The sequence below is a fragment of the Alosa sapidissima genome, chromosome 14 (assembly GCF_018492685.1).
Source record: "Alosa sapidissima isolate fAloSap1 chromosome 14, fAloSap1.pri, whole genome shotgun sequence".
Classification (NCBI taxonomy): Eukaryota; Metazoa; Chordata; class Actinopteri; order Clupeiformes; family Clupeidae; genus Alosa; species Alosa sapidissima.
In genome coordinates, this window is record NC_055970.1 from 29,389,312 (window position 1) to 29,402,124 (window position 12,813).

The window sequence follows — 12,813 nt, forward strand, 5'->3', positions numbered from 1 at the left end:
CTGAATTGGGCCTGCCCTGCGGGCTTTTCATGGGGGTTTATGAAATCTCAGCCTAATGTCATGGGAGACCAAATCGAGGAGGGCTGGCGTGCGGAGGAAGGTGGAATTCCACAGCACAGGCTTATTCAAACACTCTCTCGCTCTCTTTCTCTCTCTTTTTCTTTCTCCCTCCCTCCCTTTCTTTTTTTCTTTCTTTCTTTCGCTCTCTCTGTCACATTCTCCAGGACACTAGCTGACTCATGTCCACTCCCACTCCCACCCCCCACGCACCCATTTGCACATACAGTAAACACATTTATAGAGTGCACACACACACACACACACACACACACACACACACACACACACACACACACACACACACTCGCTCGCTCAGTGCCCTGCTCTCCCTGCTCGCAGCTGCCTGCAGACAGACACAGTCAGTGACTCCCCGGGATTCTGTACAGTAGATCCACAGGGCCCCTCACACACACACACACACACACACACACACACACACACACACACACACACACACACACACACACACACGGCCCAGCCCAGCCCCCTCCTCCTCGTCCAGGCCGGTGTGCACGGGAGCTCTCTGTCATGATCTACCTGTGTGGGCGCACGTGGCAGGAGATGAATTCCATTCCCACACACAAACTGAAATATTAAGAAAACTTGCCGTAAGAGCCACAGGCCAGCATCTATCATAAGAGCCCTAAAGCTATTACCATGATCTAATTAGGTTTAACATAATACCGTGTCAGTGCCCTGTCCGAAGAAGCCGTGCCCCAATTCTGCCCCTGCACTGCCCCCGGCTACTGGTGAGAGGGGTAGGGGCCGCCTCACGCGACAGCTTGTTTATAATTAGGCAGAAATGAACACACGTTGAATCCCATCAGAAGGAGCACATGACTCTGTGCTATCTCTTCTTTCTGTTTCTCTTTCTCTCTGTTGATCAGTCTCCTCGCTTCGTCTCATTCCTCTCCTCCCCTAATCTCTCCACTACTCTCCTCTCTCACCACTCCATTCCTCTCCCCTCTTCCCCACTCCTCTCCTCTCTTTTCTTTTTCTCTTTTCTAACAGTTCTGTTCATCTCATCTCCTTCTCTGTTTCTCTCCTCAATTTGTCATCTTTCTCATCCTTTCTGTCCAACTCTTCCCCTTTCTCTTTCCTTTCCTTTTCTCTCCTCCCCTCTCCTCTCCTCTCCTCCCCTCTCCTCTCCTCTCCTCTCCTCTCCTCTCCTCTCCTCTCTTCCCCTCTCTCCTCTCCCTGTAGTAATGAATTGAGCTGCAGATGAGATGATTTTGCCGGGGATTAGGCCTGTGTGTCTGAGCCGTTGCGGCTCTGACCTATAAAGCAGGCCTTTAAGGAGCCTCATTAATCCACCTGTCCAGGAATACTATATTTATATGTGTCTCTTAGATCTGGGCTGAGGTGGTCAAATGTGATTCCGAATTACCGACGCCGACACCCAATTCATTTCCTGTGTGATTAGCCCCTCGAGTGGCCGGGCTCTGCTCTCGGACGGTCACATGGCCCAGCGTCTGTGAAGATGTCCGACTCCGCAGGCTTATCTCGCCTCACCTCGGTTTTACAGGCCTCCTCAAAGATGGGAAAGGATGTTTTACAGCCCTTCCCCTTTTCTCTCATTCTTTTTTCTGTATTTTATTCTGTCTTTCTAGCCTCCCCCCCTCAGTCTTTCAGTTTGAGGGGAAAAAAGCAGTCCTGATGCATTATACCCAACAGGGCCAGCATATACTCAGTTTTAATCTGTTCAGATTTTGAAGGACCACTCTCCCCACATGAGGGTCCCTTTATCTTTGCTCTCCCTCCGTCCCTTTGATTGATATGTGAAATAAGTCCCTCTGTGGTCTTCCAAAGGCAGGCCGTGTGTAGGGGCTGAAAGGTGGCCATTGTCGAGGCAGGACCACTTTGTCAGGAAACAATTCTGTTCCCAAGGCCCCGAGGACAAGTTAAGAAAGATACAGCCCCCACTGTGTACTTTAGGAACTTTCATTTTGCTTGTGAGGTCATCTTAATCCTGATGAATTTTTATGCTGGTGGCAGTGGTGAATAGGGAACCCGACTAATGCTTGATTAAAAAAAAGAGACCAAGGAGAAAAAAGGAGAGAGAGAGAGTGTGAGAGAAAGAGAGGAAAAAACCTCACCACCCACAGACTACCTAAACTTAAACTTAACGCCGTACGGAAGAAAGAGGAGAGGGGAGAGAGAAGGGAGACGTCTTTGTTGAAGGACACATTGGGGTGTATTTGAGTTTACAAAGGGACCTCTGCTGAATGGAGCCTGGCCTGGACTCTACACAGAAGCTTACATTTGGGGAGGGGATAAAAATAGAAGTGTGATGAAATGGTGTGCATAAACAAAGCTCTCCTGGGACCAAAAAACTTCATGCTCTCTTTCTCCTTTTCTCTCTCCCTCTTTCTCTCTTATTCTCTCTCCCTCTCTCTCTCTCTTCTCTTCTTTGCGCTATAATACCAAACGTAAGAGGGCCCCTGGAGGAAACTTAATTGAATTAACACTATGAAGAAGCACGTTAAGAAATGGTGCAGAAGAAATTTCATGCTGTCTTTACCTCATTTTTCTGCCTTTTGGAATCAAAGTTATCTAAATGAAGACACTGGCACAGTGTTGCCAAATTGTTCATCTTACCCCTAGCTCTCCACGCCTCTCTCTGTCTCTCTCTCTCTCTCTCTCTCTCTATCTCTCTCTCTCTCTCTCTCTCTCTCTCTCTCTCCAACACACACACATACACACACAACCAACCCCAAGATCTAGCTCATCCATACCAATGAATATCACTGGATTTAATCCATGACGTTCTCCGGGTATTTTATAATTTTTTTCTTTTTACATTTTATTGTCATGTTTTTGTTGTCTGTGTGCATCTCCCTGTTGGGATTTTTTTATAGGCTTCAAATTCGAGGCACATTCATGCAAATGTGGGAGACACCTACTACCAGTCGAATGTGTGGCAGCTGTAGAGTAGAATTCAATTAAGCCACCCCTGAGGTGTGGTAATTGATCCGCACTAGGGTTTTTTTCTCCTCCTCCTCCTCCTCCTCCTCCCTCTGTCTTTTTTTTTTTTTTGTGCGCCGCCGTTGTTTAATGAAAACAAAATCCTGTTTTTCAGTGCCGAGGCCCTGCGATTGTAAGGCTGATTCATCTGCCGTTATTTATATAAGCTCAAGTCGCGCAGAACATGCAGCTCGGAGCGGGCCTCTGGAAAGAGATCATCTTTTCTCTTCAGCAGAGTTTCAAATATTTAAAAAGGACATTTTATATGTCAGTCTGAAGCCCCTTATTGCACTTGTGAATAAGAGCAGGTTTTGTGTAAAGTGTCATGATACGCCATGGTGGTATATATATTGGACTTAATCTACGGTATGACTTCTTCTTACTTACATTGGTATGACTGCTGAGTTCCTCCTATGATAAATACCACTGTTCACAGCCCCCATTCCTAATGAATTGACAAGGGACATAATTGGGGGAGAACAGCAGCCACATATCAGGGTTGGGAGGAAACCAGAGGTGAGGACATCTGTTGCCATGATTCACCCTGATGAGAACTTTATGATGTTCCACACCACAAGCACGACACTAACGCTACCCAGACACTTGTTTTCCTGTCAATCTAATTGGGGAGAAACTTTCTCTTTTTACCGACTTTGCTCATTCTCCACGCTCGCTCACCCTCCTCCTCCTTCTCTCTCTCTCACTCTCTCTCTCCACTCTCTCTCACACACTCTGGCTGTGGTTTCGGTAGTGGAAGGCTCCAGATCTCATTGCCACATGAATACGGACACCTGGCTAGCTGTGGCTGGCTGCTGATTGGTGGCCTAGCTATGGCGTTCCCACTCTCTCTCTCCCAGCATCTGGGCACTGTTTATGTAGAGGAGCCCTAGTCTGATTCCATCTTCACTATGTGTGCAACTTTGTGTGTGTGTGTGTGTGTATGTGTGTTGGTGGTGGCGCATGTGTGTGTGTGGCTGTTCAGAGTGTGCGTATCTCAGACTTGTGTTGAGACTCCCTCTCCACCTCTGTGGTGTGGCGAGAGTTTTGGGAAGTGGGCCGCCTGCTTCGCCTCCTCCCTCGCCAGCTCAACACCTCCTCAGCACCCCACACAGAGGCCCTGAACCACCTTTCCCTCTTGTGCTTTTCTTAAACATTCAAACAGTGACACACACACACACACACACACACACGCACGCACACACACACACACACACACACACACACACACACACACACACACACACACACACACACACACACACACACACACACACATTTACAGCCCTCTTGCTGCCTTTACCACGGCCCGCGACACATCATTTAATTAAAGCTGAAAGAGCCTAAAATGAGCGAGCGAGAGGAACAGGAGAGGGGAAAATAGTGTGATTCTTAAGAGGGCACAATATGTTCTGTTACATTATACAGGCTGAGCCGGGCGCGGGCCGAAAGGCCAGTGGAAAGGAATACTTGCTATTTAATTACTGTCAGCTGAATGAGCGCTGCTCTGTTCTCTCCTCTTCTGTCCGCCCCCCTCCCTCATGCAAAAATTCTTATTCACTTAGTATGTAGGTCACATTACAGTGGTGTCTAGTTATTGGACATAGGCTTAGATAACTGTTTGTTGAGTATTAAATGCTTTTGCTGCCTCAGCACCCCTTCGAACTGGTATTTCTCACACAGCTGTGCTACTGAAAAGAGGCAACGCCGCAGCAAAAATCATGTCAACCCCCCCCAACCACCCACCCACACATACACACACACATGCACACACACACACACACTCACAAGAACACACATACACATACACACACACACACACACACACACACACACACACACACACACACACACACTCAACCCCCCTCCCAATTCTGAGCCACCCATTGGGTACTGTGCGGAAAAGAACTACAGACATTTTTCCCTGCGTGTTTATCTTCTTTTCCATTGCCAAATGAAAAAAAAAAGTTTATGTTAAAAAGTAAATGAGATAAAGGGATAGTGGAGAAGCAGATGGAGCAGAAAGAGCAACAGAGGAGAAATAAAAAGAGAAAGAATGAAGGAAGAGAAAACAGAACTACGCACACACACACACACATACGCACACACACACACACACACACACATACGCACACACACACACACATACGCACACACACACACACATACGCACACACACACACACACACACATACGCACACACACACACACACACACACATACACACATACACATACACAGGGTTAAAGCTTTTTGGAAGTGAACCTGATGACCCGGTCGGAGGTGTTAGTCAAGCAGACGAATCGGTGCTTTCTTTCCCCTTATCTCTGTTTGCTTTCGGTGACCTTGCTCTCGGCTAATGCGCCGCGTTCTCACAGGCGCTTAGTGGTTAGGCGCGGAGGGCCTGCCGTTGCCACAGCGCCGGGGAAATGTGTTGGCTTGGGCTTGTGCCTCTGCTCTGCCACCGGTTCCTCCCCTCTCTCTCCCTCTCCCTCTCTCTCTCTCTCTCTCTCTCCCCTCTCTCTCTCTCTCTCTCTCTCTCTCTCTCTCTCTCTCTCTCTCTCTCTCTCTCTCACCCTCTCCCCAGTATGAGGCCAGGCCAGCCGAGGCGGGCGAGCCCAGATGGTGATTGATTTTTCAAGTGCTGACATCCCTGCTTGAGAAACATGCGCGCTCCTCTCTTTGTGCCGAGCAAGTCAGGCACACTAACATCATGATGCGATCATCAGCTGCTGCTGCTGCCGCCGCCACCGTCGCCATCACTACTCCCCACAACCACGATTGATTGACATGGAACACACACACACACACACTCCGACACACACACACACACACACACACAGACAGAGACAGACAGGGAGAAAAGGAAGGCACATTATAATATGAACCAAAGGCGATAAAAAGCAGTTCTCTTGAGCTGAAGTCTAACTGGGGAGGGAAAAAAAAAAGCAAGCTGTCATTCTCCGACAAAACACACATCAGACGTCTCAGTGAGACCTCGCCCTGAAGACGCACTCAACATTTCCAGGGCAGCGGTAGTCAGTGCCCCCAGCCCCGGCAGATGTATGCGGCCTCGCAAATTTGTGGCGAAGCCACTGAATCGACTCTGAAGCTAAAATGATGTCATTGGCTAACTAGCCATTCTCAGGCCATTGCCTCTGTTTGCGTGACTAAATACATACAATTAAGGGCCCGGCACTTCTCAATCTCCATGAACTCATTGTTATCCCGGGTTCAAGTGCACTGATAATGGGGGCCGGGGGAAAACAGGCGTATCATCACGATGCTGCGCACACACAGGGCTGGTGGGTAAAATAAATGTCTCATTATCCAACAAATTCTCTTTCGCCCCAACAGCACAGTGCCTCTCTCTCTCTCTCTCTCTCTCTCTCTCCCTCTTTCTTTTTTTCTCCCTCTCTTTCCCCTATCCCTCCTTCTCTCTCTTTCTCTCCACCCCCCCACTCTCGCTCTCTCCATCACTCTCTCTCCATCATTTTTCCCCCCTCTTTTGTTTCGGCGGCCACTGCGTTTTTATGGAGGCATGGCGGAGAGTTAGCCGCAGATTGGCAAAAAGGCTGCACTCTCGCCTCTCTCCTGCTAATTCCCCAGTTAAATGCATCATTAGTCATTTAGGCTGGTGTGAAAGTAGCTGGACACTGGACAAGAGGACCCAAATTTGCAACTTGATGAGGAAAAATAAAAGCTCCATAGATCCATGATAATGAAAGTAATCATGCCGATATATTCAGCAAACACAGAAATTGGGCCGCACAGAATCCATGCTCACGATAGCCCGGCAGAAAAAAAAAAAACGAGGCTGCTTGGAATTCGAGTGAGGCTACCCCTCGACCCCCGTCATATGGAGCTGCAGTCTGTTGTCCTTTCCTTACTGTTAATGCCCTAACGACCAACAGCGCAGAGGCCTCTTCATCCCTATGGCCTCTGAGCTTTGTGTGCACTCAAGACTAGACTAAAGAGATGGATGTGCTTGCGGCGTGGCTCGGTATCGATGACGATCAGAGAGCATCCGGAGGGGGGCGGGGGTGGATGGGGGGTGTTAACCTGTGCACGAGCAGGGCAATCGGGGGGCGGGTTGGCAGGCGGAACGCGCGCTCCCTTCCGCCGGCTGCCAGGGCTGGAGGTAAATGGATCTTATTTTGCGGCGCGTCAACATGTGTAAGGGGGTGCACGGCTCATTAAACGAGCCCGAGCTCTCCACAGATACTCTGATAAATGGAGAGCACAGACCGAGCCCGAACCAGCCCCTTCTCTTCCTCCTCCTCCTCCTTCACTCTCTCTCTTCCTTCTCTTGCTCATTTTTGTCCTCTATGACCCCTTCTTTCTTCCTTTTCTTCTTCTTTCTCTCACTGCCTGTTCTTTCTTGGAGTTTCCACCTCCCTCTTGTCACATTTCCCTCGCTCTCTGTCTGTGCTCTATGAAGATAGTGGTTGAGTCGCACTACTTCTTTTGTGGTGTCGGTTGACACCAGGGCTGGCTGGAAGTCATTATCTGAGGGCTCCACCACAAGGCCTCTGAAATGGCTGTGGTGCTCAGTGGCAGCTGAGCTGGTCCCCACAGTGGCCCTCTCCCAGCCTGGGCCTGTCTGGAGCCTCAGCCTCAGCCTCAGCTCCCTATCCACCTGCCACCAGGAGCTCTCAAGACAGCCGCCCCTTCCTGCTCCCATCAAACCCCCACATCCACCCCCACCCTGACGCGGTGCTACCACCCACGTTCCCCTGCTCGTGGCCCTGTCGCGGGGCTGCATTCCTCCTGCTCAGCCGCTGCCGGCTTTGCTAGTCAAACGGCTAATTGGTTACAGATTGCTCTTTAACCCCGGGGTTAGACACCCCTCGCAGGCTGTTAAAGTCTTATGGGAGACGCGGTGCGGTTTACAATGCAGCCGAGGGGAAAGGTCGCAGCCGCTTTCACACCCGGGCTCGCTGCCTGCCTGCCTGCACAACGCCACACCGCGCCACACCACACCAAGCCGCTCTGCACTGCACTGCACTGCACCGCCCTCCCCTGCTTTCACTTCTCTTGTGCCACAGTGGCAAAGCACTCTGGGAAACCTCCCACAGCCTGAGGAGAAAATACTTCAAACCACAGCCTCCCATCCCAACAACCATTACCCACAGTCACAGACACACACACACACACACACACACACACACAAATAAAATACACACACACAGAAAAGAAAAGAAACATTCTCTTAGAAAGTGGGTGCCATTGAGAGGGTTGCTCTCCAGCAATCTGTCACTTCAAGGCATCTGGTGTTCCTTTCTTTTCTTTTTCTCTTTTTTTTACCCTCCTCCTCCTCCTTCCCTCTTTTCCTTACCCCGCTTCCCCCACCCCATTTCTCTTTTGCGTGTCATGACAAACATGCTCGATTGGATGCGCAACAGTCGACGTGACAGCACCCCACTCAGAGCGGAGAGGTTGCGCCGACGAGTCGTTAGCCGTGCCAGTCACCGTAGCCTTGCGCGTCCATCTGTGGTTTCACAGCCAAGCGCGCCTTTACATTTTAACCTCCAGTGCCCTCGCCGCCACCAGGCTTGCTGGCACTACAAAAAAGAGAGGAGCGGGTGGGGAAAAAAGCAACAGAAAAAGACACAACATATTGCCGTGCACACTCCCCTGCACATGGCTCCCATGATGTTTCCTTGTCATGCTACGTTGCTCCGTCTTTCTCTTTCTCTCTCCTTCTATCTTTCTTCCTCGTTCTCTTGGTCTCTCCCTCCCTCTCTCTCTCTCTCCCTCTCTGTCATTTAAGGGGTTAGCTGCAGTTGTGAACGATGTATCCTCAAGTGGTTTCGCCGCGCTGTATGTGGCTTTCGGGAAACGTGAGGACGCGCTGGTGTTGGTACACTCTACTGCAGCACATACGCTAGATCAAGTCAACAGTGTGCTTTGCTCCCCAACGCAAGAGCGGGCTTTATCTATCTCAAGCTGTGCATCCACTGGTGCAGAAGGCCTGTATCATAATCAATATGGCGAAAGCCACTCTAAAACCTGGCCAAGAAGAAAATACTTGAGCTCCGAGCCTGTGTTTTAAAAGCCATACCTCACAGCAGGAGAATACCTCAGGAGCGTGCTAGCCAAAACAAGGAAAGTATGTAAGCCCTTGTATCAAATTTATTTGGGGGCGAACTGGTATATTTTAGTTTCTCATTTTTCTGTTTAGCAAGGATAAAGCAGTTATTTGTTGGTGATTCCAGCACATACCATTCCGATATCTTTTTTCGCTACATGAAACCCGGCGGAATGCCGACCGTGTGATTAATTTGTTTTGAACGTCTCATTATAACCTATATCATGGATGTGTGTGACAGCACACCTGTGCTTTTCTGTGAGGGCACTGGTGGAGAAGCGATGTGTGGAGCTCAAGTCCTCGCTGTCCTATCTCTCTCTTTCACTCTCTCTCTCATCTCCCCTCTTGTCCTCTCCCATCTCCCCTCTCATATTTAATCTGATGAATATGCCTCGCTGCATGACTCACTTTTTCCAGAACAATTGAGATGCCTTGTTTAGGCTGGGTATGAGCCCCCTCCCTTTACTCAATGTGTGATGACTGCGAGTGCAATGGAAGTGTGTGTCTGTGTGTGTGTGCGTGTGTGTGTGTGTGTGTGTGTGTATGTGTGTTTGTCTGTGTGTGTGTGTTTGTGTGAGTGTGTGTGTGAGTTTGTGCCACTGAAATGGCCTGAGACAGGTCATAAATTACTGTTTTCAGCCTTAATGAAGTTCACAACGCTGTGTTAATTAATTATACAGTAACACATGGGTACTAACTTATAAATAACAACAACACATCCTACAGTAGGTCTATCAGCACCAGTGGAATGAAAAGAACGCTGGATGACTGCTTAAATTCCAGACTCGCTTTTAGTCGAATTCAGAGGTGACCTCATGCCATGTGCCATGTTTGACATTTTTTGAGGGTGAGCTTTTCACCCCAGCAGTGTCAAGCCAGTGCCACCACATGGTGTTGCGTGAACAGATTTTAGGAGCCATTTTGAAAGTCATATTTCTGGTATTTCTGTTCACTGGGTATTACAGTCTTTTGTGATTGCTGCTGGTCTTTAGGGGTAAACTGAAATGTTACTGGCCTGGCCATATTCATTTGGGAATAGGGTGAATTGGTGTGCTCTGTTTTCTCTGTGTGTGTGTGTGTGTGTGTGTGTTTGTGTGTGTGTGTGTGTGTGTGTGGGTGTGTGTGTGTGTGTGTGTGTGTGTGTGTGTGTGTGTGCGCACGCATGCGTGCCCATGTGTGTGTGTGTGTGTGTGTGTGTGCATTTGTTGTGTGGTGTGGTTCACTCAGAGTTAATGTCAGTGACTGATTTAGCAGGTCCCGTTTTACAGATTTTTGGACAGGAAGGGAACGCGATTGGCTTTGTTCAATCTTGCTGGCAGTCGACACACACTGACATCTGTTCCCTCCCAACCAGTCAAACCAATCTCCATCAGGAGATACACACACAGGCACGCATTTACTCGCTCGCGTACACATGCATTCATAAACACAGACACACAGTGCAGATGTACAGAAACATACTCACACACGCACACACACACACACACACACACACACAGGCACAGCAGAGAGAAGCAGCATTGGACTCACACTCCTACAAACACTACCTCTTTCTCTTTATTTCTCTCTCTCTCTCTCAATCTCTCTTTCTCTCTGCCACACACACACACACACACACACAGACATACACACATGTGCAGAGTTCAGTGGCAGGAAGTCTCACACATGTGCACATGAGCAAACACACACACACACACACACACACACACACACACACACACACACACACACACACAGAGAAAAGCGACAGCATTATTAGTGCTTGTGTCTGGGCGCTAAGCGGGTAGTGGGATGATTATTTGACATGGTTAAAAAGGCAGCACCGACGCTGGTGGATGAAAAAAAAAAAAAAAGCCGTCTGATTTGCTTATGCATTCAGAGCTGATTGTGGCAGCGGCACAAATCTTATTGCATTGCTAATTTATATCATTGGCGGCTGAAGCCTTGGCACAGGCGGCCGTATATATCTTAGACGTGTGGAATCTGAGGGGGGGGGGGGGGGGGGGGGGGCGGAGTGGTATGAGGGTGGAATGAAGGCATAGACAATTTTCTGTCAGTTGTCCCTCTTGAGCAAATCGGCGGCTGATTCTGCCTGTGTCTGCCGTGAGAGCGCGGGGAGCTGTGGGTGCTGCGTGGTGTGGCCCAGCCACCAAAGCCTGTTTCGAATTAGACTCCGGCAAGCGAGAGAAATGAATGTGACGCGGCCAGATTTTGTATTTTTGTTGCAATTACCCAAACTCCAAATTAATTCTTTGCAGACAGCAAGGGGGGGGGGGGAGCGGGGAGAAGAGAGGAGTGGAAGAATGAGAGAGAGAGAGAGAGAGAGAGAGAGGGAGGGAGAGAGAGAGAGAGAGAGCAGGTGGCAGCCATATTTGAAGGGGACGGTTTGAGCAGGCCTCGCGCCTTTGCTAATAAAGAACCGCAGTGATGGAGTGCATCTGACACCCAGTCCCCTCTTCTGACGCCAACATGGCCTCCCTCCCTCCCTCCCTCTCTCACTCCCTCCTCCCCTTTCTTTCTCTCTCCCTCTCTCTTTTTTTTAAAGTGTATGTCCTCTCATCAAAGTGAAATAGGATAAATAAAAAATGGAAAGAGAAGAAAGAGGAGGGAGGAGTCAGACCCACAGCTGTGTGCTGTGGCATAATTCAATATGACTTCATTTATTCGGCGTGCATACATATTCAGCAGCGGGAGCGCACTTGTAATCATACTAGGTATAAGAATGGCCTCTTCAATGTAAAGCCATAATCAAAGTGATACTATGCATATTGCATGAATTCTACCTTCGGGTGTATTTTTGTCCCTTTTTTTCACTGATGGAGAGGGAACTCAGCAGAGAGTTGAAGTGCTGTAATATTATTAACTGATCAAAACAGGAGAGTCCCTCTGCCCACTCTGCTGTGAGCAGGTTTATGCACGGGATCTAGTGTGCAGTCTACTCCCAGAGAGCCTGTGCGTTTATCCTGCTAAATAGGGCTGGATGGTGGGGGGTGGGGGGGGGGGGGGGTGGGGGGGGCACAGCCAGTGGAGAGGGAGACAGTCAGAGGCTCACAACCAGTGCCACCCCTCTCCCCCTTGTGGGTGTGTGGCAGACCCCCCCCCCCCGCATCTAGCTTTCCCACCCCCACTCTCTCCATCTCTGTCCCTCTCCCTATCACTATCTGCATATCTGGATCTGTGGTCTGTGCCTGTCACTGTTCAAACTCACCACTTGTAGCAGCCTGGTGCTCAGTGTTTGTGTGTGTGTGTGTGTGTGTGGTGTGCAGAAGGAGAAGGGTGTGTGGAGTGGGGTGGGGGACTGCACTGAGGAGCGTGACAGTAATGCCGCGTGGCAGACACAACTATTTCACAGGGGCTTAGTAGGGCTGTCGGATGATGTAGTCTGTCATCGCTACACAGATCCAATCTGAACTCTGCACAACTTTCCAATATTCCCTTGGATTATGTCTGAAGATACCACTGAGCATCCTGAAGACAAGAGCGACACAGAGACAGAGTGAGAGAGAGAGAGAAAGGAGGAGAGGGAGGAAAAGAGAGGGATGAGTGTGTATGCATGAAAGAGAGAGAGAGAGAGAGAGAGAGAGAGAGAGAGAGAGAGAGAGTAATCCTGAGAGAAGTGCAGTACTCATGGTACTCCAGTGTCTTATGGAAGGAGAGGAGAGTGCAGTCACAGTGGAGCAGCATTCACAATGAACACATGC

At 49.4% G+C, this 12,813-nt stretch overlaps 1 protein-coding gene across 6 annotated transcripts in view; it reads left to right on the forward strand.

Annotated features, from left to right (window-relative positions):
- Positions 1-12,813, forward strand: part of znf536 (zinc finger protein 536) — a 160,025-nt gene that overhangs the window by 34,368 nt on the left and 112,844 nt on the right. The window contains exon 1 of one of the 6 annotated variants that reach the window (XM_042061672.1): positions 8,842-8,848. The exons of the other annotated variants lie outside the window; for them this stretch is intronic. The gene's annotated coding sequence lies outside the window, so the exon portion shown is untranslated. Of the gene's footprint in view, positions 1-8,841; positions 8,849-12,813 lie in introns of those variants that run through there. 6 annotated transcript variants of the gene reach the window in all.